This window comes from Molothrus ater, chromosome 1, assembly GCF_012460135.2.
Source record: "Molothrus ater isolate BHLD 08-10-18 breed brown headed cowbird chromosome 1, BPBGC_Mater_1.1, whole genome shotgun sequence".
Lineage (NCBI taxonomy): Eukaryota > Metazoa > Chordata > Aves > Passeriformes > Icteridae > Molothrus > Molothrus ater.
Window position 1 is genome coordinate 140313191 of NC_050478.2, and position 26903 is coordinate 140340093.

Sequence of the window (26903 nt, forward strand, 5' to 3'; positions counted from 1 at the left end):
CCTTTACCTCATCCAGTAGGTGAGTCACCTGGCCATAGAAGATCAGGATTTTCCTTTCCCAATCCATGCTGGATGGGCCTGATCCCCTGGCTGTCGTGTATGTCTGCTGTGATCACACTCAAGATAATCTGTCCTTCCCTGGCTGACAGGCCTGTAGTTCCCTGGATCCTCCTTCCAACCCTTCTTGCAAGATGAGCATCACAGGCCAACCTTCAATCATCCAAAGCCTTGCAGGTTAACCAGGACTAAGGAGAAATGATGGAGAGTTGCTCAGCAAGCTTTTCCACCAGCTCCCTCAGTACCCTCAAGTGACTCCAATCCAGCCCTAGATTTGTGAGTATCTAAGTGGCACAGAAGGTCACTAACTACTTCCTCCTGGATTGCAGGGAGTCTGTTCTGCTCCCCATCTATGTCTACCTGCTCATGGGGTTGGTTTGATGGTTTCCCTGAGCATAACTGAGGCAAAGAAAGCATGAAGTACCTCTGTCTTTTTCTCATCCTTGGTGACCATGTTTACCACCCCATGCTCAGTAAAGAATGGAGGTTTTCTTTGGCTCTCTTGTTGTCATTAATGTATTTATAAAAACACTCTTTGTTATCTTCTACAGCAGTGGCAAGACTGAGTTCTACATGAGTTTTGCCTTTCTCATTTTTCTCTCTACATGACCTAACAACATCCTTGTACTCCTCCTGAACTGACTGACCCTTCTTCAACAGATTATAAACTCACTTTCTTTTCCCTGAGTTCTAGAGAATGCTCCCTATTCAGCCAGGCTGGTCTTCTTCCCTTCCAGCTCATCTTTTGGCACACAGGGACAGCCAGCTTCCATACCTTTAAGATTTCCTTCTTTAAGGATGTCCAGCCTTCCTGGATTCCTTTGTTATTTAGCATTGTTTCCCAAGGGACTCCCTGAACCACTGTCCTGGACAGGCCAAAGTCCACCCTCTGGAAGTCCAAGGCAGAGTTCTTGTTGACCCCCTTCCTTACTTCAGCAAGAATCAAAATCTCTGTCATTTAATAAGAAGGTTGTAGTGAGATGGGGGTCAGCCAGAAATGGCCTTAAGCTGCATGGGGAGAGGTTCAGATTAGATATTAGAATTTATTTATTTTTTTCCACTGAAAGAAGAGTCAGGCATTGGAATGTTGCCGAGAGAGGTGATGGAGTAACCATGTCTGGAATTGTTCAAGAGGCATTTGGATGTGGCACTTGGGGAGCCAGGTTTAGGAGTGATTATGGTGGTGCTGGGTTGATGGTTACAGTAGACAAACCTTGAAAGTCTCTGCCAGCCCTGATGATTCTTTAATTCTGAAAGGCAGTAACATGAAACTGGTGTATGCAGAGGAAAAAAAAATACTAATCCCAGAGAAGGTCACAAAATACCCATATACTTTTCGAATATGAAGAACTTTGTCACAGCCAGAGCTGAAAGGAGAACTCAGCTTAGCTGCCACCAACAAACAAGCCTGCAGGGAAATGCTGCTGCTGCATGCAGGAATTCTTGGGCATACATTTGTAAGCTACTTCTTTACAAGATTAAAGACTTCGAATATCCTCTTGATACAGGCTTTGCTAACATATACTGTGGGTAGGCTGCTGCCAGGCATGAGTTTGCTTACCAAAATCAGAGACATAAAGAACAGTCTGGACATACACAATCTATTTACAGAAATGCTTCTAATTGCAAGAAAAGGCTGAATAAAGTCAGCAAATACAATTTTCTCTAAGAGGACAAAGTACTCTTTTTCCCTTTTAAATATTTGCACTAATGTTCTGTGGTTACCAGCAGATTACCAAAAGAAAAACTTTGCCTTCTACCAATTTCCGCCCTTTTCCTGTTTCATGCATATTTCTTTGCAAACATCTTCTCTGACTGGCAGTCAGATGCTCAATTTTTGATGAAAGTAATGATAAATGAATCCAAAGAATCTGTGTTTACCTTCCTTACCTTGGACTCATTTTGAAAGCCTTCAGAAGAATTTAATTAACCACTGAACAAAAGCTACAGAGCTGTAGAGGTTGGAAGTGACGTCTGTAGGTTGCCTGGTCCAGCCCCTGCTCAGAGCAGGACCAACCTCTAGCCAAGAGCCAGCTGCTCAGGGCCCTGCCCGGGCAAGCTCTGAATTCCTCTGGGGACGGTGATTGCACAGACTTTCAGGGCAACTTGTCCCAGGGTTTGACCTCACATTCTGAAGAATTTCTGCTTTATACTGAACTGAAATATCCCTTGTTTCAACCTGCAAGACTAAAAAAATATCAGCTATGGCTATTTGAAGATTTAAGAACTGCAAGTGTTAGCAAATCCCAACTCCTCAGCACCGAGACGGGAAAGTGGAAGGAAAAAAGTCTACATCAACTAAGTTTAGTAGAGACACACACATATGGTCAATTCTCTCTCTTCCCAGAGCTCATCCAGGTATTTTGGCCAAGGGCCCATGGTGCTTTTGATTGTGGCTCCAACCTGGACCCTGGGTCAGTGCCATGAGGAGCATCTGTTTTGTTTGTATTTGTATCCAATTCTACCACTAATCAACTCTTTAAGAAATTTTTAAGTTTCACACACTGTGGATTTTGAAGATTAAATGCTCAAAATATGTCACCTGGATACAATTGGTTAGATAAGATTTCTGAAGAGAAGATTATGCAAAGAATTACCAGATGCAGTGAAATAGCTCAGGAAATGCTTCTGAATTGCTGGCACCATTAAATTTGTCCCTGATGTTTCTCTTTCCATCTGCAGAACTATTTCTTTTTTTTAAAAGTCGGACTTAAAAAGAAAGCAAATAAACTCTGGTCAAGAGTACAACAGAGGGAAGAAATGTTTGGGTCGGTCTGAACATGTTCAAAAGTTTTGTTGAATTATGCAGGCTGCAAACATGTATATCAGAAAGTACAGCTTGATGGTAATTTCTGATTTAATATTGACCCAAGTAAAATATGTCAGTATATTTTCATCTCAATACAGTGCCAGTTGACAGTAGTATTTCCAACAAAAAAAAAAAAAAAGACAATTTTGTCTTTATTGCAATAAGTACAAAAATAAGCAAGAAAACAATATTAAGAGGCAATATTAGAAGCTATATCCCAAAGCAGGAAAATGTCAGCTATACAAACTACATATACCAATTTGTATAAATCAGATGTAGACAGTTGGTCTTTTTCCTTATTTTCATCAGGAAGTTCTAGCACCAAGCTGTGTATCACACATTTAGGTTGCACGTGATAGGATCTTATTTTTCTCTTTTAGTTGTCTCTTTTAGAGATCAGTCAGACCAGAGAGTCATTTTAAGAATAATCTTTAAACTGATCAGTCAGCTCTGTCATCCCATGTGCCGACTGAAACAAAAATGACAACTACATTCACCTAGAAAACAGAAAATTAAAGGCCAAAAGCTGCCTATCCAGTTCTTACTCAGTTCAGTGGTAGCCACAGTCTCCTTTCCATTACAGCATAGGGATGCTTCCTCTTCCACAGGAAAGTCACCTGTTGGTTTATGCACATCCTGCCATTTGTTTCATAAGGAGACTCCAACAATTCTAGCACAACACTACCAAGCTGGTTTTGGCCTGCAAAGGTATCACTCTCTTAGTCTAGATTCTTCTTCTGGTTAAGATGTGTCTGTAAAAAAAATGTAATTTTAAATGTCAACAAGTCAACAAGTTCATCCCTCAGGTGAAACTGAAGCACAGAAGAATGTGCAAAATAAATTGACACACTAAAGAACTTTCTTGAAACATTTACAACCAAGGCATGAAAGTGACATGAAAGTCTTCCAGAAAACTTCTTAGGTTTTTGATATAAGGCAAATATGAACAGCAAAACACATTCTTTAGGATAAAAAGCATGCAAAATGTTGGCTTTTGGTGGTCTAATTCTTGACATGTCCTGAATTGTTCTTCCTGATATCAACTTAATTACAGTCATCTTGATGAATTTACCTGAAGACAAATTCACAAAGTAGATTACAAGGAAGACAACTGAATATTTTGGGGTCAAGACTGTTAGGGGACAGGAACCATGGATTTGGGACTTGTTGTTCTAATCCTATGAGAAATAAACCTTGGATATGAGATTATTGAGGTGTTCAAGGTACAAAAAAGTTACAGTAGGTACAGAACAACCATTAGGTGGTAGTATGACAAAAGTACTAAACTGAATAAAGATTAAATTGCCAGAACATGTGGTGAATCTATTCAGATGAGGTTCTTCTGTGAAGCTACATTTCCATTAGCATGAATGGAAAAGCAGCAAAGTGAGAGAAGTAAGCATGCCCACGTGATACAGGCAAAACATGACCTCCATGTGACATTTCTTTGTTTTTCAGTCACATTGACAACTGCATTTTGTCATCCACTGAGATCTACAAATTTGCAGGGCACAGTTGGGTTTTTGAAAACCTATGACCACCACAGACACTTCGACTTTGTGATTACTGTTCATCATGCCCTTCTGGCCTCACACTGCTAAGAAAACAATGCCTGTAATGCAGTTTGCAGGAATTAGACCAGATAGCTTGGTGCTTTCTTAATATTAACAACTCAGTTAATGAAAAACCCTGATAAAGACCCCAAAATCCAATACAGTTTTACCTGCACCCAAGGCAAGAGCAGAATCGTCTGGTATTTGAGACAGGAAGACAGTGCAAAAAAATGAATAAAACATTAATACACTGCAGGTAATCAAATGACTAAAGCAGTTTTGAAGGGCTTTTTTATTATTATTATTATTATTATTATTTTTGGCAGGTGGTACCAAAGTAGTCTGTCTGCTCCAAAACTTGTGTCTCTCAGTTGGAAATACAACATGCAGTTCTTGTGCCGCAAGGCTGAATTAAACTACATTTTAAATTCTATACTCTAAATTCTATTCAGGTAAAAATTTCCTACAAAACTTCACAGGCAAAAGGAAAGAATACTTAGTTATTATTAATTTTCATATTTCCAGTTCTGTCTTCAAAAAGGAAATGCTAAAAAGCCTACAGTCTGTCAACCCACTCCAATTCTAAGTGGTTCACCTGATCTCTGTTTTTTCTATATAAAGTCACTGATGAATGCAGCAGAAAGAGCATGGCCACTTACCTTTTGGGAGGGCAGAACAAAATGTAACCAAGGATCCTACCTTCACACGTACAAAAGGCTGGGGCAGAAAAGGCAGCAAGCCTGTAACTTATTTTATTTTTTTTTTTTCTGAGACACTTGAAAGACTTTAAGTGCCAGAGGGTATGCTTTCTAATGCTTATGTAACCTATTACACTTTGACAACAGGGCTTTTTTCTGCTCTAAATAGTCTAGCAAGCAGTCTAGGAGCTGGTACAAGCAGCAGACAGGCTGCAAACAGGATTGGAAGAAGAACTCAGTATCTGGCTGCTTCCTGAATTTAAAAGACAGGAAAAAAAGCTGCACATCTGCAACTGGCAGGAAAAAATGCATGAGATTCAAACCCACAGGGCAGTCATCTCCAAAAAAGCCCAAGAAACAAAAAAATCCCAATGTGCGACACAGCCCCCAGCTGCCTCTAAGCCAGCACAGCATATTTCACCATAACTTTAAGCACTCCTTAGTCTAAGACTTGAGTTTTGGTACTGTCTCACATCCCTTCTGTGCTCAGCAGGATATTTTTGCTTTAGCTTTCACATCCTTAATAAATCCCCACCTCTCTCTAGTAATGTAACCAGCACTTCAGCAAGCCGTCACTATGGCTCAGCACACACAGATAAGCCATTCCTAAAACTGGAGTCAATCATCATTTCTCTCTAGAAGTGCAAAAGAGAAGAAATCCTTCAGGGAGAAGAAAGAAAACCCCAAACCCCAAGACAAATCAGAAAAGTATCATCAATGAGCATATCCTGTAACATAAGTATTTATCTACTGAAAACTACAAGGAGAGCAAACAAGCTATTAATTTGCAAAGGTCACTGAACAACCATCAGATAACAGGATTCAATCACTACTGACATGAACTGAATTTCAAACAGCAGTGGAAGGCCTTAGTTTTGTGTTCTCAATTTCGTGAGCAAACCACCAAAAGCTATCAAGGCTGCTGGTGCACCAGGAACTGAACAGGGATACATCTCAGGTTAGGGAACAAGAAGTCTGCAGTACACTAAAGGAAAAAACCTAAAGACTGTACCATATCAGGGTGAATGTTTTGGGGTGAAAGTCTTCATCTTCTTGGACAGCCAAATCAGCACTGCTAGCACAGACACTCAAGAACCTTTTAGTCCAAGTCCTCTGCTCAACCAGGCTTTGCATGCATCCTCAAAAGTCTTCTGGGAATGAGGCTGAGGAAATGCACCATCCTCAGAACACCCAAATACTTTTATTTTGACAGACCCTCCCAAAACAGCCATGATCAGCACAGTCGAACTCCCATGAAGAAAAAACTGATTGCCAGTTGTGAGTAAAAGCAAGATTAGATGGATTAGTGTAGACAGAAATGTAAGTGGAATGGAACTGTGAATTTTACCTTACACAGTGCCTAAGATGCATCTAAAGAGTGTATTTACCTGCTGCAACTGCAGAAAGTCTGGGAGCAAGGATTTGAGTGCTTATTTTCAAGTTTTTCTCAATAGCATTGCTGCAAGGAAAAGGGCTGTTCTATGGGGATGCAATTTTCAAACCATTACTTTGAAATCACTAGAAAGGGAAAAGGGGGGAGAAAAAAATAAACGAGAGATAATTCCATCACTGGCATTCAGTCTGCCCAGTAATAAACTCACATGCCTTGAACAGAAAAGGAAGTATCTGGTTCTCCTGCAAGCAGAGGCACTGCAAGCAGAGATGTGCTGCATGCACCAGCCTAAAGAGAAGGGTGACTGCCTCACAGCTTGCAGGCACTGCACCATCTGTGGCCTTACCTGCTCCAGGAAAAGCTGCAGCTGGAGCACTGGCTGCTACGTGGGTTCCCCATGTCTGCTACTTCAAGGGCAAAGCCATAAAATGAGGACTTAAGAATAAAAAATAAAAAATAAAACTTGTGGAGCTAAAACACAGCATGTTAGCACATACTGATTCAGTCCCCCTTCCCCCTCTGCGTCATTGGCATTGTTGATTTAGACCATGGGCACCCTGAAGAAGGGACACTTCTCCCTATATTTGGATGCTGACACCCCAAATTTCACCATGCACCAGAATTAGGGCAGGCTGTGCTGTTAAACAGGGTCAGGATTTGTCAATGGATAAGCCAGTGAGACTCTCCAAAGGGTTTACTCATTAATTAAAAGATATTACAAAACAAACCAGTACAAGCCAGTGAGAGCTTGCAAATAAGTAAGAAGTACAGTTTGCTCACAAGCTTAAAGATTATTACACTCAACTGGCTGAAAAGATAGAGGTTGGCTGGTCAATGAAGGCAGTGGGAAGCCTTGATTTAAATAAACTTAACATTTTTTATTCTAGTTTACATTTTTTTATAAAGTTAAACTTTACATTTAGAACTTACTTTCTTAAAAGAAAGTTATCTGAGCATTGAATTATCAAAATATATTGACATGCAGCTATATACTGTGACATTTGGTACATTCCTCTTCGTCAGCAGATAAATAGATACAGCATAAATACTCTAATTACTAAAATTAATTATTTGTAATATTACTCTTGGCTTGGATGAGACAAGAAAAAAACTTCCTATTCCAATTAAACAGCAGTTTTACCTGGGCCTCCATAGAGGCTGTTCTGCTTTTCCCCTAAACTCCCTCCAGTTAGATTAATTGATTAATTAAAAAACTTAAGTTATTGGAGCTTTGAAGCAACCACTCTTAAAGCCACTGCACTTGGGGTTGTAGCTGGAAATCAGCTGCAAGGTTAAAGCAGACAGCAAGACAGCAGCCCTGACAACCTGGCCTCCAGCTCAGAGGGTTTCCATTTGCCTGCTGAAGGACTTCAGCAGGCAAATGGAAACTCATCTCAGATCTAAATCCATCCTTGTTCCCAAAGAAATTCTGACCCAGAAGGTGAAATTGTGCCATGCAACTCAACAAATCCAAGAGCAGTTCCTTCTTGGTGCAATTTAGGTGCTCAAATACAGCTGAAGGACAAATGTGTTGCCACGTCACCAGGGAAAGGGTCCATGTCATGGTTTAAGGATCTGGTCAGAGCCAGAAGGGCTGAGTTGGGCAATCACTGACACTTGAAGTACATCAGGGAGTCACAGAGAACTCATAAAACCTCCCCATGTGCCTTATGCCATGTCCACTGAAGTTATTCCAGGGTTGAAGTGACAAAAAGAATTTTTTGGGGCCTCTATCAAACAGAGCTGGCAGCAATTCTTCACAAGACAGTTAAGTTCACTCATCAACCTTAATCCCTCTGCTTTCACTCAGCTGGGGACTCTGGGGTTTCAGTTCTTTGTGGAGATGCTATCTGTCTCCCAGTCCTATGCCAGACAAGAAGTGTTCCAAGGTTACTTTAAGCCAATCTGGACAGTCATCAGGATACTCCCATAAGGCATTACTGATGAGATTAACATTAGCTATTACAAATCAGTGAAGAAATCTAAAGGTGACAGTGGAAAAGTCTCAGGGAACATCAGAACGAGGGACTGCAAGAAAGAGAAATACATTGGCAATACACTCACATCTCCAACACAGCCTTCTCTGCTGATCACCCCATCTCAAAAAGGATTTAGAAAAACAAGAAAAGGCAGTGAGGATTAAAAGGATGGCTGTAAGTGCCAGCTTCCAGACATATAAGTAGACTGAGGATATCAGAACATGTTCAAAAAATGTGTTTGATGATAGAAATGACAGAGAAAACAACAACTATTCATCATTTTTTCCTGACAGAGAACTAATGATCATGCTGTGAAATTATCAGCAAGACAGCTTAAAAGAAAAGTATTTCTTCTTCTACATTTGCTTGCTGGAAGATACTGCAGGCATAGCTTCGGGTATTCCAGAGCTGAAAAAAAAAACTTCAAACAGATTCATGGGGGTTAGGCCAGTGGTGGCTGTGATGTGCAGGGGCTGGAGCACAATGCCTGGATCCAGCAGTCCAGAGCAGAAGAGGATATGAAGGGAAGGAGCAGCTCACCTCAAGCTCAGGTAGATTTTTATACATTCCCCACCACGGTGGTTTTGGCTGGGATAGAGTCAATTTTCTCCAAAAGATCTGTGAGGGCTATGTTTTAGGTTTTTGCTGAAAACAGTGTTGCTGAGCAGGGCTTACACAGAGCCAAGGCCTTTTCTGCCTCTCCACCAGTGAGGAGGCTGGGGGTGCACAAGGAGGTGGGAGGGGACACAGCCAGGACAGCTGACCCCAACCAACCCAAGGGACATTCCGTACCATGCAGCATCACACCCAGTACAGACAGCTGGGGGGAGAAGGAGGAACAGGGAGACATTCCGAGTGATGGCATTTGTCCTCCCAAGTCACCACACTGCATGATGGAGACTTGCTTTCCTTGAGATGGAGGAACACCTGTCCATGAGAAGTGGTGAATTAATTCCTTGTTTTGTTTTGCCTTGTTTGCATGCGTGGCTTTTGCTTTACCTATTAAACTGTCGTTATCCCAACCCATGAGTTTACTCAGTTTTATTTTTCTGATTCTCTCCCCCATCCCACAGGGATAAGTGAGTGAGCACTGTGTGGGGATGAGTTGCAGGCTGGCATTAAACCATGACACCCCCAAATACCAGGTTACTGGCCAGTATAAGAGAGAATCGTGAGGTGGCAGGCATCCAGCCATATCTGTATTGGTGTTTATGTGCACACACAGGATCAAAGCTTCATATCTAAGGGTGGTCCCAGCCCAGAGAAAGCTGTGGGATGAGGACATCTTCACCACAGCTTTGGACAGTACCTTGCTCGTGAGCAGCAGCCCTGTGTGCTTCCTACACATTGCCAACAGAAACCCTTGAGAGAGCATTCCAGCAGCTGGAGGTGTGCTCACCACCACATCCCAGGCCAGGGGTGAAGCCTTCACTCAAAGGCACTCCAGGGATGCTCACCAGCTCTGTCCCTATAGAAAAATGTGATTCCGACAGCCAGCAAAGTGGCAGATCTCTCTTCTGCCAGCGACCCACACTTTGGTAGTGGCCTCACCCAGCCACCATTTTCTAGATTCACACCAGGAAAGTTCCTCAACCTCTATCATCCAGCTCCACAAAGAACAATGGCAGAAACATCCTTGCACACAGCAGTCAAGTCCTCTTCCTTCCAAGTCAAGGCAGGAAGAAAAATAGTTAAAGATGGGAGGGCAGGGTGAGAGGAGGGACTCATGAAGCCTGGCTGGAAAAAGAGTAAAGATTTGCTGTGATAACTTGGGGGAACAGGATGTCGCAAGGAGTCAAATGCCCACGCTGTTCCCACACCCTGATCAGAGGCTGTCCAGGCTCCCCACCCCCTGAGGTTTGTCTTTATTTTTAACAAGTGCAAAAAAAAAAACCTCCCCAAGGCAACACTGTGCTGACAAATATAAATGACTCTGAGTAAGCCCCAAGACTAATTTTCTCTCTAGCTCTCCTCCTCTCGAAGGTAATCTCATACCTTCACAATAACAAGATCAGGACAAAATACATCTCTGGTCTGTCTGCTGGGGGGGTCAACAAAACACTTTGCATCTCCCAGAAGCATTGGAAACTTCTGCAAGGCAGAACATTTTTCTCTTAGTTCCCCTACAGCTCTAAATAAGCCTCTGTTACTTCAAGTAGTAAAAAAGTACTATCAAAATCAATCAAATTTGCCCTGCTGGTAGCATTCTCCAGGCCACCATAATAGTGATTGAAATACCAATACCCTTAGTAGTCCCACATAAAGATGGGCTACTTTCAAACATCATTCTCTTGAGTAAAGAGGAGGTTTGCAACTGTTCAAAACTTGCTTCAGTTTAAGAGCTGCACAAATAAGGGAACAGTCTCACTAGGTCTTTCAGTTAAAGTTCAGAGCTCTGAACCTGCCAAGGAAATGGGGTGTCCCATTCCAACAGTCTATTAGGCGGCCACAAAAATAAATGTACCAAATCCTATTCACCAGCAAAGGTACCTACCTGATGAAAATACATGTTTTACACATGTAAAATCTTATTCATCTCCTAATCATCCAAACAACAACCAATTTTTTTACAAACATGGAGGCACAAATCCAATTTCATACAGTACTTATGTTTGCATATTTGTAACAAGAATGAAATTGTCCAAATGAATTTTTCTTCTGAAGACTTGTCCAAAGAAACCTGAAGTCAATGAAAAGATTTTTTTCTACTCAGCAACTTAAAAAGGCCTTGGATTAGGTTCCAATATGTGACTGAGACTCAAGAAAACGCATATGGTCTCTTTCATTTATAATCTCCTACAGACATAGCACATTCAAAGGAATCTAATTGATCTGCTAATGATGCAATAAAAAAATCATTCTTACAGCAAATAAAGTACATTAACACTAACCATATTTAAAGATCCCGCTGAAATGAACCATATTATTTGTTCCCTTGCCATTTAAGAAAAAATAGTTTCATTATTAAAAACACAGTGGATGCAAGGCTTTGCTGTAACAACTTCTGCTTTTTTTCTTGCTTTCATTTTCATTATTTGTTCTCTTTAGTGCGCTTTAGTTCCATATAAAATTGGATATTTTGGAAAGTGACTGCTGATTTTAAAATTGGGAAAATTTCTGTTGCTCAGCTTCAAAGACATTAAACTGTGCACAGAAATGCACAAACACATGTATGCACAATTTCAGCCTTCAATTAATACTGACTTTACCATACGCTGCTTTGATGGAGGCATTCTCCCCATTTTTTTCAGCAGCTGAGAAACTTGGGGGAAGAAAAATACCATTGCCTTGTATAAGAGGACAGTTTTCTTAGCCAGCCTGTAAAAGACCCAATCCTTAAACACAGACTGAAAATTGCACTTTCTGTAGGTTTGTGAAAGGCAGAGATAAGTACGTATTTACTGGGAAGCAAACAGAGAACAGAAATAGCAAGGAAATTCCTAACTTAAATTGAAGGGCCTTTAAGTTGAATAGCAAGAAGATTCATTACTTAAATTGAGTAAAAAATGCAAAGCCAAGAGCTCGAGTGCCTTTGTGCAAGCAGCTTCCCCACACTCCAGTGGCTGTGAAATCCCACCTGAGCGTGGAGGAGGTGATGAGGGCTTGCGGCAGTGAGGACGCTCTACCAGGTGACACACGGGAGCGGGAGCCAGAAAAAAATATACAAGGAATGGTGACCCAGAAGACACAAAAGTAGAGAGAAAAGGCAAACAGAGAATTGTTGGGCTCCTTGTTGACATGGATGAAGGTTCACTTCACAGAATTTGTCTATGTGTTCTGTACTTCAGGCGCAGACAGACCACAAGAAGACAACAGTGTGCCAAGCTGACCACATGCCCTCACCACCAAATTCTCCAGGCATCAACCTCGAACATTTTGCAAAGATTTCAAAAATGCTTTGGTTCCTCTTTGTTTTCTACACTATTTCCTCTTCAGTCTCTCTACTGCTTTGGTTTGTGAAGCCAAAACCTCTGATCAAGCACCAGATTAAAATAAAAAAGGCACATTACAAAAGCATTCTTTATTCCTGCATTCGAACAAAGCTGACATTTCACACACATTCATAATTCCCATCAGCTAAAAGGGTTTACAGGACAGACACACTCCCCCTGGGCTATCATTTCTATAATGGATTCTTTACTAAATCTATATGCCAGTAAAGGATGGATATTCAAACAGCAAAGCTAATTAACTAAACATAACTGCTTCCTTTCAAACTTTAATAGATGTTAAAAATTTCCATTTATCTATTTTTATGTGTGAGTTGGAAGCATATGTGAAACTCAGTAGTCTTCTGTCATGGAAATTAAGGATGGCACTTTCAAGGTACATCATCAGGAATCCTGAAGTGAAGTGAGGGCTGTTAGCTTCACTGCTGTGGCAGGTCCTTGGGATTAGATGATGGATTACTTTTCATCTCTAATTTTTATTGGATTTGGAGATATGCTTTTTACTTTCACAGAAATGCTTCTTTATATGAAGGATGCATTTACCAGCTCTCTGCTTTGCACCTCCATTTCAGGAGATTTGTAGCCTTATCAGAAGTAAACATCAGTACTTACAAAGATTTCTATATGGAGCACGTTTATTATAATTTCTTAGCATTTCTTAGCTAAGTTTGCTCACGCCAAATTTAAAATGTTCAAATTGTTACAGTACATGAAACCATACTTTCTAATGTCCATCCTGCTCCTCAAGGACCATTACTGGTGTAAAGAGGGCTCACACTTTTGCCAAAATAACTTAAGGCAGACTAATATTTTAGCTCATTTCCAGATTCAGCATGCTTAATTTCAATATAAAGTAAAAAAATTTGGGTCAACCTCACATCTTGCACCTCTTGCTGCCTTTGCTGTTGCAAGCAAGATACCAAATCCTCCTACCTCCTCTGTCCTTGCAAAACTGACAGGCCCTGAACCACTAACCTTTAAATAGCTTAATTCTCTCCACGGAGGTGAGAAATGTGCACCTCGGCCTGGGTTTACCTCCCTAAAGCTGAGACCTGTGTTTACTCTCTCCAGGAAAGGGCAGAGACCTCCATCAACCCAAGCCAGGAAGGCTGCAACTTCAAGAAAGCAAAGATACAAATATTTTATTGAAAATTGTTGCTTAGACACCTTGGTGGTAGCATAAAGGGAAAAATGAAAGAAAAAGGTAAAGGGAGAAGGAGGAGAGATGAGAGAGAGAGACCTTGTGAGGTCTAGAAAAATTAACCTGCAGAGCCATGTGAAAGAGCAAGAACAACTACAGGAATACATGCAAAGATGTGGTGTATAAGATTTGATGTTCGTATACAGAAGAAAAGGAAAGAAAACCATTGTGGGTGCATCAAGCAGAGCTATAATAGTCTGGTCCTCTACCTTCACCCCGTGCCATGTGTCACTGCCACCACCCCACAGCATCTCTGAACAAAAGGGACACAGGCAGCTCTCAACAGCGACCCAGGAGGGGAGGAGAGGACAAGGAAAGGAGGGGAAAACCATGAGATTCTACCATGTCAATTGTTGAGATAAACTGACACAATGCCACTATTCATCTGCTCTACAGGCAAAAGTCCCTGAAGGTTTTCTGACTGCCTCCACTGTGTACTTCCTTGTGGGCACTGGACCTTACACTGTTTAGGGATATTTGAAAGGTAATCTGAACCCAGGAACCCATGTAGCTGTGTTGATCTCCAGCCTTCACTGTTGACCATGTCTTCACACAAACCTCAGTAAAAGGCTGATGCAGTACACTACAAAGGGTAAACTTTGTGCATATTCCCCAAAACCCAATATAAAACAGCACGAAGAGGTATTGCAGTCTGTATGCCCAAGCTGAGAGTTTGGAGAGATGTCATCTGGGCTATTCACAGCAAGGGGTTTCCATGGCCTCCCCATTCTGCTGCTTTTTAGTCAGGTTGATTAATTCAAGTAACCCTCCAAAAAGGAGATAATCACTGTTTCAGACACAATGGTTCTTATTCTCATACTTTCGCAGCATATAAAACTTTCAGATAAACTGATATTATGCTAAAATGTATCAGTTAAGGGGAAATAAAACCCCCAACAAGTAAGACCAAAGCATAAGGATGTAAAGAAGGCTGCTGCTTCCAAAACCACTGCACTTTGCAATGCTCAAAAAACATGCTCTCCTGAAAACTGAAACCAGTCAGTACGTAATAGTGATTTCTCCAGCAGGTTCAAGAAGTGCCATGCCAAATTCTCAGTCCTATCCACAAACTGCTATTTGCCAACCCCTCTACTGGGCTGAAGACAGAACCCTGGGTGAAAACTGGAGCAGAGCCAAAGACAGTGAAGGAATCAGAAAAGATATTCCGGTAGGGAATCACTTCAGCCTGTTGATGAAACAACACAAACACTCCTCGTGTTCAGCTGTGTGAACCAGCTCCCTGCCTGATTGCAGAAACACCACATGAGGAATAGCTCAGACCTGCATGGCCAGTGCACCAGCCCCAAAGTATTGCTGGTTTAACTCTCTGAACCAGGCCCCTAGAAACTCAGATAAAGGCCCGAACCATGTGAAGAAGAGTCAGGAACAAACAGCTGGGGGTGGAAGGAGATCAGTGCCACAGTGACAACCACTTGAGAAGTTTTAAGTGCAAGGCAACCAACACCCTGAGTTCTCACATTTGCATTAACTCACACCAGATCAATACACTAAAGTTGTTGGATCATGCAAAACTGTATTTCCACATAGCAGCACTCAATCTTCCGGAAGAGCCATACCAAGGACCAGGAAAGAAGCCTCATGCTAAGGAATAACTTGTAACAGAAAGAAATAAGAAATAAGAAATAAGAAATAAGAAATAAGAAATAAGAAATAAGAAATAAGAAATAAGAAATAAGAAATAAGTTGTTGTCTGAATAAGGAAATGCAAAGCCATCCTGCAGGCATGAGGCAGTCTTGCAACCAAACCTAAGGGTCACCACCTTTTGCACAGTCTAGGAAGTGAGTCAAGTTCTCAGGATCATTTCAGAGCTTTCCAAACCTACTAATCCCATTTATTTTCTCTGATTTTGGTTGTTTTTTGTTATTTTTTTAATTAGTTTATTGTTTTCCTTGTTATTGTTGTTTTGTTTTGGGGTTTTTTGTGTTTTGTAGGGTTTTTTTTTCAGATCTTTGGAAAATTCACAATTTTCTAATTTAGCTACTAAAGAAAAGCTTCTTACAAATCTGGAGGTGTTTCCTGATTTTTATGTTTTTTTAAAAAAATTTTTTTCTAGAAAGGAAGCCTTTAAATATTCAAGCACATGGTATTCTGGATAGTGTTGCCAGATTAATTTAGTATGAAGAGCATGCAGTGGAACAAACTACTGGTGAAGGTGCAAAGAACCAGAACATTCAGGCTGGAGTCACCTAAACTCAGAAATAAGAAGGCAGACACAACAGAAGTGTCAAGCAACAAGTTTTAAAAATCAAATTTGTTACTAATACAAGAGGGATTGAATACAGAAGGAAATAGTCTTGTAAAAAAAAACTTACATAAATAAACTAGAGCATTTGGAAAGGCTACAGACCTCAAAAAAACCCCAAACAGCTATGAAATGGGTAGAGAAGTCAATGTATTTAAATGGCCTCCAGGCACAGTAAATACAGCTTGACTGGATATAGCACAGGACAAGTCATCCAGAACTGAGATCCATGAAAACACTAAAAAAAAAAAAAAAAATCACAGGATTCCCACACCCAAAGTGTGGCCACTGCAAAGCGTGGACAAAACTTAGCATGCCCAGGAACACAGTGAATTTGAAGTTTTTTAAGACATGTCTGTGTATGGCCAGCAAGAACATGAAACTAGGGCACTGCTGGCACAGAAATCCATTCATGAATAAGAGGTATTTTTTCTCTAAGAAAGGTGTATACAAGCGAAGCTGCTGCACTTCAGTCTCCCCCCCTGTGTTGATGCAAATCAACACTTAAACATGCCCAGCTCCAGAGGCTCAGTTGAGTCTGTGCTTTAGTCCCTGGCACAAGGCTCAGTTCTCTCTCTCTTCTTGCCCACTGAAGGTCCTGGGGAGGATCTAATTCTCTAGATCTTGCTCCTCATTTCAACTTTAAAGGTCATTGCTCTTGCTGCCAAATCAACCCAGCCTTTGTTCAGGACAGGTACTTTTAAATTCTGCAGAATTTCCCACTCCCCCACACAATCCAGGAGACATTCTGTATAAAAGATTTATATCAATCCTTTGTACAGCAACACAAGGTTATATAAAAGCTGGGATATACAGAATACAAAGCAGGTGAGAAGCACACTTTAACTTGTAGGTGACACAATTAACACTGAAAATTCAAGATTATCACTCAGAAGTCTAGCACTTCAAAAACAGGAAAAAAAAAGAGAAAAGGTGGCTTTTTTCACAACTGTGGCACAACTTGCAACACTAAGAGAGATCCTGGCCCTGCTCCATCAATGAGTCCTTGAAGTTGGTTTCACCAGGGCCAGATTTCATCCACTGCATGTTGACAGTAACAAGACAAGCCCCAGCATGATGGGTGTTTCACAATGGCTTTATATGGATCTTAAAAATGAGCTGTCCCACAAAAGGGACCTCCAATGACTCAAGCTTCTCATGGCCTTGCTGCCACCCAGAGAGCTGATCTGGGGACCTGGAACACAACACACAGCATGGCCACAGGGAAGCTGTTGGTAGAGCTCAGGTGGAGGAGCTGGAATGAGCTGCCAAGGCCAGGAGGATGGCAGGAAAGTTCTGATCAGCTCAGCTGCAGTTTCACAACACACTGGATTCAGTGCCAAAACCATCTTGCTGTGTTCTTCCTCCAGCCTCAGCATTTCTGCCTTGTGCTGGACTTCACAACTCCCTTCTGCAGACACAACTGCTGTCCAGTCTGCTCTGTAAACTCCATCATGGAGAAACAGAGCATGTGAGATGACATCTTTTCTGGAGCACACATTTAACCCATGTAAGTTTAAATAATCTGCTTCTGGCATGGCATCACACAATTCACTGCAACCCCAAAGAGATGCAGTGCAGCACAGGGATGGGCTTTGCTCATCAAAGTCTCTTGCCAAGGCCAGCACACAACACTAATTGCATGCTAATATTCTCAAACAGTATATATGTCTTTTTCATATTATTATTGTAACAAAGATATATAGCACTTTCTGCTCTTTGGACTATAACCTGCCTGACACAAAATTCCAGTTCTGGAGAGCCATGTAACTGAATGAGAACAGAGAGGTACAGATTTGTCTTTGGGTTGCAAAGGAAAAACTTGAAAAACACTATAAGGGAAGGAATATATGTCACATAGCTTTAATCACCTAAGATGTGTAACTGTGGACACCAAGCTAGTATCCCATAGTAAAGGAGGAGAGTGGCACTCCCAAAAATCACTCAGTTTGTTTCTCTCTGCTGCTGATCCTGAGAGAAGAGATGCCCAGCATAGCCTAAATGCCTACAGTAAAAAGAATCCTCTCTAAAGGTCTGAACACACCTGAGAAAGGGGAAAACAAAACCAAAATCACAAGCACCTTTCTCTGACTATTACCTCTAATGCTCAAAATTAGAAATTAAGACTTTGGGGGTCACAAAGGTCACAACACAATGAGTAAAAAATTACAGTATAAAGGCAACACTCAAAGATACAAACAACTTATTTATAAAATACTTTATAAATGAAAGGGATAAAAAAGAGGAAAAAAGGAGAATGATTTATCCTTTCAACCAAAAGCCTAAAGCAACTAATTAACATTCCTTTAAGAGCAAAAGCTGTATTCCAGACATTACCACTCAAATTAAAGTCTACCCAGAAGCCTGGGCTGCAGTCTGGCTGCCCAACAAGGACAGAAGCTACCCAGCAGACAGACTTCTTGGCCAGTTGTGGTAGAGGGACAGTAGCAGTGGGGCATTTTCCCTCCTGGCCCACAGAATATAAAAACATCAGGGAATGAGGACAGCACCCCAGCCACAATCCAGCCTCATACTGTGCTGGATCAGTGATCCTCTGCCCCAGAGGGAAGACCATGGCAGGACCCCACACATTGTTGCCTCTACAGCATGAACAATATAAACCATGACCCAAAAGCAAACGTGCCACACCAGGCCTAAAAGGACAGGTTTCACTTGGCTTTATTTGCTGAAGCCCAGCCCAGCCCAGCCCAAAACCACAGAGAAGCAGGGAAGCATCAGCATAAGGGAGCTAGAGGAACAAAGAATGGACTTTGGCTCCAGAACAAAGCTTTTTCAGCACTCAGTCTTTAATTAGTGTTACTGGACATTAATAATACTGCCTACCCTGGGAGCCAAATGCTTGGGCCCACCTCTCGCAGTCCATCACCACTGCTGCAAATAGAGACAGGCATTTGGGGGTGATGTACACATTTTCTGTAGGATCCAGCTTCATGGCTGCCCACATCCCAGGCCTGGCTCCACATCATGAACTGTGTTAGAAGGAAATGGAGCACAACTGGTGTGCACAGAAATCAGACCATGCTTCCTGCATGACAGGCAGGGTGTGAAAAGCATTTGCCCTGGTGATAGGAGCACTCCACACTTTGCTAGAGGCTCAGCTCCATCAACCTCAGCAGCTTTACAAAGTGCCAGGCTCAGTGGCAAGGACAGGCAGCAGGGATCCCAACCTGTGCAGCATTTGAGCAGTGCTATGGCTAGCCATGGCTTTTAAGCACCTTCCCCTTCCTACTCTTCCTCTGATGCATTATTGAGATAAAGTCAAAGGAGCCATGCAAACAACGCTGGCAAAGCTGGAACTACAATTCCAGACATCCCACCTCTCTGCTGCTGATGGCAAAATGTGCTGCAAGCTACACCACACTCAGGAAGAATGGTGAATAAGTCTTGGGCCAGGGGAAGTAACTCAAGTCTGAGTTTACTTAAGAATAGTAAAAATACTGAGCACTTGAATAGTATCAGTGTAAGGCATCATATAAATTAAAAGAGCAGAATTAGACTTTTTACATCATTCCAGATCTCCTCCACAATTTCACAAGGGCACACCTTCTGAAGTAACAATGGTAGATGTTGTTACTGGCTTTTGTAAGTTTCAAATTGTTCCCACAAGAGGCATTCCCACTAAACGCTTGAAGATTTAAGTTGCCAAGGAAAGAAATGACCAGCAGTGGCTTTGCTGGGCACCTCTGCACCACTCAGAGCACTAGGGCAGTGAAGCAGCTCCAAGCCTCCAACCAGAGCAGAAAACTTGTGCAGAGCAAGCTGGGGAGTCTTGTGACACAGTTGAAGTACCTCAGAGCCGATATTAAACTTTGGCTTGTAAAGACTTCAGCGGTTTCACTTGCCTGCTCGGCAGTTCGCTCTGTAGCAGCATTTTAACAGGGACACAGAGGAGCCACTTGTCTCTCTTCTGCTGCCCAACAAGCTGCAAACAGCTGGTTGTGCTGGTCAGAAACCATTTTGCCCGTTCCCTCAGAAAGAAGAGGGATGTTTGTGCTGGGGACACAAAGGCTGATCTGTTCAGAGCTGGACGCAGCGCTGGCTGACACAGGCTGGCGTCAAAGGGGGCAGGGTACAAACACAGGGCTTGTCCCACTTCCCCAAAGACTGTTCCTAGCAAACGTCATTATTTCAAACTTGCACTTTGAGAATACTTGTGTGAAGTGCTCATGGAAATCTCAACTGTGTAAACTGGATTTTAATTTGTATATTCAACATTCCCACTCTTTTTACAGAAGTTAAACATGGCTACGTGTTTCCTAGCAGAAAAAGCCATGATCTGCAAAAAGCTGCTTCTCTCCTTGACTATTGCTACCATTTACTTGTTTGTTTTGATGCAGCATAGGGAGGGAGGGAGGGAAGAATGATAATAAGAACATGAACACTTTTTCTCCTCACCTTGAACGGGGACAGGCTCAACAGCAAGCAGCTTTATATAGTACAATCAGCACTCGCGTGCCCACAGGAGAAAGAAAACAAAGTCATGGCTCTTCTTCTTGCATAGCCTTACCCAAACTTAGCCTTAATGAAATTAACATGAAAGACATTATATATGCAAAGGTCATCCTCATCTATGTAGTTACAGGATCAGGACCTGGACAGAGGAACCTATACACACTAAACTCCAGCCTACACACACACTGCAGAGCAGGCTGGGGCATTCTGCCTGGTTCTGCTGCCTGCCCACCCTGCTTCAGCCTACAGAGGGGAGTATTTTTATTTGTAGGGCCTCCCTTATTTTCAGGAAGTACCTGTGCATAGAAACCACGGATCCAGCCACAGCACGAGGCAGATGGAAGGAAAGCTGGTCTGAGGGGGGCTGACAGTGCCTGCCAGGCTCCATCCCCTTCACCACCGACTGTGCTGAACAGGGACATGGTGGAAGGTGGTTCTGGGGCAGAAGCATGTCCAAAGAAAGGCAAAGGAGCTGGGAAAGGGTCTGGAACAGGAGCTTTATGATGAGCAACTGAGGGAGCTGGGGGTATGTAGCCTGGAGAAAAAGGAGGTTCAAGGGAGATCTTATTTCTTTCTACAACTCCCTAAAAGGAGTTTGTAGCAAGATGGGGGCAAATCTCTTATCCCAAGTAACAGGACAAGAAGAGATGGCCTGAGGTTGTGCCAGGAGAAGTTTAGATTGGATAGTATGGAAAATTTCTTCACATTAAAGGGGTTTTCAGGCACTGGAACAGGCTGCCCAGGCAAGTGGTGGAGTCACCATCCCTGAATGTATTTAAAGATATGTGGATGTGAAATGTAGGGATGTTTTAGTGGTGAATTTGGCATCACTGGGTTAACAGTTGGACTCAATTAGACTGTTTTCTAACCTGAACAGTTCTGTGACTGTAAACCACTCCCATTCCCAGAGCAAGCAGACTAACAGCCCCTCTTTTCTCCAGCCTCCTTGGCCACTGTGGCTCACACACAGATGTCCTTCAGCAGGGCTATTCAGAGGGCTCAAGCTGTGCCACAGGGGTCCTTCCACCAGAACTGGTCCCCAGAGGAGTCAATGCCAGGGGCATTGCAGCTGAAGTGCTGTTGAATCAGATTTAGTTTTTGTTATTCTATCATTTATAAAGGAAATAAGATTCAAAATACATGGCATTATTATGCCAGAGCTGTGTCTCATTTGACTTTTCAGAATCAGTTACTATATTTTAACGGGGTATTCTTCGTGTAATACTCTAAGAGATTTCTTTGCAGCAACCTCCAAAGCTATGATTACAGGTTTAACATTATGGCTTAGCTTCAAATCTCCATGTTTCCTAATGATGCCTGTATTTAAAAGAAAAAAACCCACAAAGTAATCGAGTTTCATTCCAGGCCTGGAGACCTCAGGACTTCTGAGCTAACTCAATTCCCCTGGGATCTCAGGCACAAAATACAGACTTGCAGCTTCAACTTTCTTGTGATGATACCAATTCTGTCACTCTTCAATCACTCTTGAACTGTGGTCACAAATTTGCACCTCTTTGGAGACAAGGAAAGCCATCGGGTCTGGCTGTTAGCCAGGTGCCATCAGCAGCCGATGGAGCCTGCCCGGAAGCGCTGCTCATCCCCAGCAGGGCTCTGCCAGCGCTCAGACACAAAGCAGCAGCCTGGAAAAAGTCAGCAAGCCAAGGTTTTGATTATGCAATTACTTGTTCAGCTACAACTGCAGGTTTTCCTGCATAATCAGGCCGATAAATATCAAATTTTTTCTGGCGTTGCCTCCCATCCTAAATGATGCAGTCAGAAGTCAGAAAGAAGGCAAATGATACCCAGAAAACCCAGTAGGGAGAGGGGCATTGTGTGGTTGGGTAAGGGGCAAGCCATGCAGAGACTTTGGCCTTGGTATACTCTGCAAACCCAGAACACCTCTGATGACTGTCAGTCTGGCACTATATACTGAAATGGCACCAAGGCAATTACAAACTCAAATTTCTCCTGGAAAACCATCTATGCATGGTTCTATAGAGATGGCATGAGGACACTTACAAACCTCCTGTTCAAATGGAAAGGGGTCAAATCTCTGCTGGGTGCAGCTTTTTGGGAAAAAAAAATATTACTTCATAAACCAGCCTCCACCTGAAACTACAGTTTTGTTGTCTCCACAAACAGTGACCGCTTTCTGCTCCAGTGAAATATTATTTTTAGTGTGCTTCTGCTCTTGAAGAGGTCAGGGCTTAGCTCTGAACAAGAAAGAAGACCTGAAACATCCTTTGAAAAGCTGTTGATCTGTCACCCTGAAATTTAAGGGAAAGCAGGGAGGTTTCTAGAAGAAACATTTTGGTACTTTCTAATTTGATACAAGTACCCACAACTGAGGCACATATGTGACTGTGCAGAGCTATTCAACTTTTGTGATTAGAACAGAACTGTAAATAAAGAAACAACAATTATGTAATCAATTATTATTGCACAAAATGGCTGAACTTGGAGACTGAACTGTTGCCACATGTATTTTACAAAGCTTTTGCTCATCAGTGTTTGAAGGAGTGGGAAGGGAGGAGGGACAGCCTGACAAGGTCAGGGAGGCAGAGTGTGGAGCCAGGTTTGCTGGGCACAGTAAAGCACCAGGTAACAGAGACTCCATGGACAGCTCAGAGCAGAAAGCCAGCCAGGTGGGCCACCCAGTCAGGACCAAAGAGCTGTCCATACCATTTTGAAGGGGAATTGATACAGTAGGTATTGGGGAAAAGATAAAGCTGCATCAGCATCTTTTTTTCCCCATCAGTGATTTATGTCATTATTGCTTGCTAAAAAATATCCTAATCTCATGGAAATTAATGGGAAAGTTCATGCCAGCTTGAAGACAAGGTGCCTTTCACTCTCTCACCTCCTGCTCCAGAACCACTCTCCTTCCTGGCACTCTCTAGCAGAGCGGCAGGTTGTCCCCACCAGCCTGGCCACCAATGTCTCACCACCAGAGGCTCAGCCACAGACAACAGGGACAGTAGGGTCTGGGTGGGGAACACAGACCCTGAGAAAAACCACAATTGCAGATACAGCCTCCTGTAAAGCATTTCAGCAAATGAATCACTCCAAGACTCTTTCAGTGCAGGTATACTCAAGACTCTACTTATTTCTGTTTTAAAAGAACAATTAACTTAATCTACATTGCCCTGACAACAAATAAATTCTGTCTTGGATATGAGCAAATGCATGTACAACACAAACTGTGTGCACCCCCTGCCTATGCAATACTGCTGACAGACATTTAGAGCTGTGCCCACACCAAGGCTAGGCCAGCGCTGGAGTTTAACAGCTACACTTCAAGGCATTCTAAACCAACATCAGCCAATGCAATAGTGAAGAAAGCAAAAAGAAAAAAAAAGAATCTAAATAATATATTGCATATTCCCCCGCAGAAATAATTTCCCAGCCTTTATGGTTTCATGAACTTGATTCCTTCATATACAGAGTTCTACATGAAGTCTTTAAAATAGCAAAAGCTAAAAGGGTAGTGAGACCAACTTAACTTACAGCTGCATTGAGAAGATATTAAAATTATACCTAAAAGAGCTATTTTATGCAAGTTTTAGAGACCTGAGAAGTCTTTTCCTCATTTCCTCCTGTATTCAAGGTTTCCACTGTGAGTTTCAGAGAAACAAGGAAGCATTCCCCCAAAAGTATGACTAACTGAAAAGATCAAATGTGAATGTCTTACAGGAATTCATATAATGTATCACTTGTGACTTCTCTATTCGAAGTGTATTTGTCTTGGCTCATACCAAATATACATCCTTATCCACTTCATACAGTGTGCATATTGATAGAAAAGTAACAGAACAAAGTGATTAAGGAGAACAGCATATCTAAATTTTCCAAGAACTGAATAAATACCTGCACTTATTGAAACTAACTGTATTTTAACAAAATGGGAACAAAGTTGGTCACTGAGTTGGTAAATCTTTTTGGTTATGAGAATTTTCTGTGATAAATGTGATGTGACTGCAAAGATTTTCTATGAGGAGATGGTACATTGGGTAATTCTCTGCTCTTCTACACAGAAAATTCTACTTATGAAAGGTTTCAAATGCAAGTTCTAATCAGCCTTTCAAAGAAAAATTATTAACTTTTAGATATAAAATACTATCTCAAATTCAAACATCATAAAATTTCCCACACAAACCTGCATGTTTTCAAGCTAGCCCTTCCTTTCCTCCCTCAAAAACCAAAAGGTATTTGTTCCCCAGTCTTTTTTTAAGAGAGTGAACTCTGAAACCTCTCTAAGGTCTTAATGCTATTTATGCACATAGACAAAAAGCTCTGGCAGTACTCAAACAAAAACTCAAGCATTAAATACTAACATTTCATGGTATGCCTAGCAGAAAAGTTCAATACATACATAAAACAAGATCAACACGGAATAATTCTAGCAATGCAGTCCGAACACAGGCAAAGCCCAGAATCAATTTCAGTTTATTTTTATTGGGTGTAATTTATAATATGCCCATACTCACTATTTATTTCCTCAAGACTTCATAAAAAAAGTGCTGCTCTTTTGATAATCTATCCCACATGTTTATTAAAATAGATATAACAGAGTGAAAGGGAAACATAAAACTGTCAGATTATCATTTTTAGTTTCACGGGTATTTTATATGCCATCTCTTGAAACTTCAATTTATTACTCTTTCAGGGTTGATTTTAATGTGTTAAGTGGAAATTCCACTGGTTTGTTACTTCAATGCTTTCTTTATGACCTGTTCTCACACATCACCTAGGTCTGGCTTATTTATACAGACAGCCGTTCACTGAACAACAGGGAGCTTCTTAAAACTAGTTGCTTTCATTTGCATTCTTCCCATATTGAAATGTAATTTGCTTTTATGGCTGCTTTTGGCCTGACACTTCTCCAGCATTTCACAAACAAGCAAGACTGAAGTTACCATGAAGTTTTTTTACCTCTTTCAAGGCTGGAATAGAGATTTTACCCCCAGAGCTAGATGAGAGCTCTGTCTTACAAATATCCCAAGAGCATCAGCCTGCAACCACCACTATTCCTGCAAAGAAAAGGTAACAAAAGCCATGAGAGCAACAGTGGCTTCAAGCTTATTAGCTGAGACATCTGCAGCACCTTTAGGTCTTTCATCTGGTTTAAGTGTTGCTTGTGTCACTCCTCATCATTGTGCTCAGGATTTCAAAAATTTGGGCTATGTTAACTGCTTAACTGGCCATTTCCCTAAACTTCTAAAATCTCGAAGAGTTTAATTTGGGCAAAACACAGTAATAAGACCTGGAGTTCTTAATGAAAAGCCTGTTGTCATCATCTAAGTCATTCCAGCTTGAAGCTTGCTTCCCTTCTCTTGCATAACCACATCTTCCTGACTCTAATATGACAGAGCTCACAAACAGCCACATCCCCAGCTCTGGAAAAGTCTTCCCAGAGTTGAGATACAGAGAAAGAATCAATCACAGAACAGTTAAGACTGGAAGGGACCACAGGTGGGGTATCTGGTCCAACCTTCCTCCTTAAGCAGGATCTCCCTAGAGCACATTGCACAGGGTTACATCCAGACTGTTCCTGATTATCTCCAGTGAGGGAGACCCCACAACCTCTGCAGTGTTGAGCTAGAACAGCCCACCATGACATCCTAAAAGCAGAGAGACCCAATGGGTAACAGGCATCAGCTCAGCCTCTCCAGACTGGGCAAAGCCCCAGCAGCCTAAAGCTGCCACGCTGGCCCTAAGCACGTGTGAAGGTCAAGCACCAAACAAGGAATACCTGTTGAGGAGACTGTTCATTACACAAGTATGTATGATGTAAACACATCTTATGGTCTGTGTCTCTCTGCCCAAGTATATATTTATGTGGTAGGAATCTGCTGAATCCTGCTGGGTCTCTGCAGACACTTCATCCCTGCCACCTATCACTGATGGAGGAGGAGACTGGGCACCAGGAAACTCTATCACTGAATGAGACAGGAAAAGTAGGTTAAAAGGGACAGGTAGTTACCAAGAATAATGTGTTCTTTGGAAAATAATTGTAATTTGGAGACCTTTTTTTCTGTTCACAGCATCCTCCACAAAAAAGCCCCAACCAAATAAAAACCCCAAAACCCCACACAAACAAAAAATCCAAACCAGAATAAATATCTCCCAAACCAGAAAAAAATAAATCAAACAAAAAACCTCACAAAGAAATCAAGCCACAAGTACTCAAGGCAAATCCTGCTCACCTTTTTCCTGGAAAATACTTCTGAATATTCAATACTTAAATACCTCCTTTGGCTTCACATCAGCAAGAGAAGGATCCTTCTGGGTTCTACCTGGGAAGAGTAAGACCAAAGGGAAGCTGCCTGCTATAAGGGAAATCACATCTGCCCCACATCTGCTAGTCCCTCTGCTAGCTTTGTCTTTCCAGGCTGTATAACAGGGAATAAAGCCCAAATCCTGGGATAAACAGATTAAACTTTCACTGTCTGAGTTAAAACTATTAGCTTAGAGCAGCCTCATAAGACACATGCTGGATAACTCTAAACCTCCCCAGCACCTTCAC

The 26903-nt window shown here is 41.9% G+C and overlaps 1 protein-coding gene across 1 annotated transcript in view; it reads right to left on the reverse strand.

Annotated features, from left to right (window-relative positions):
* Window positions 1-26903, reverse strand: part of SNTB1 (syntrophin beta 1) — a 113394-nt gene that overhangs the window by 77685 nt on the left and 8806 nt on the right. The window lies entirely within an intron of this gene.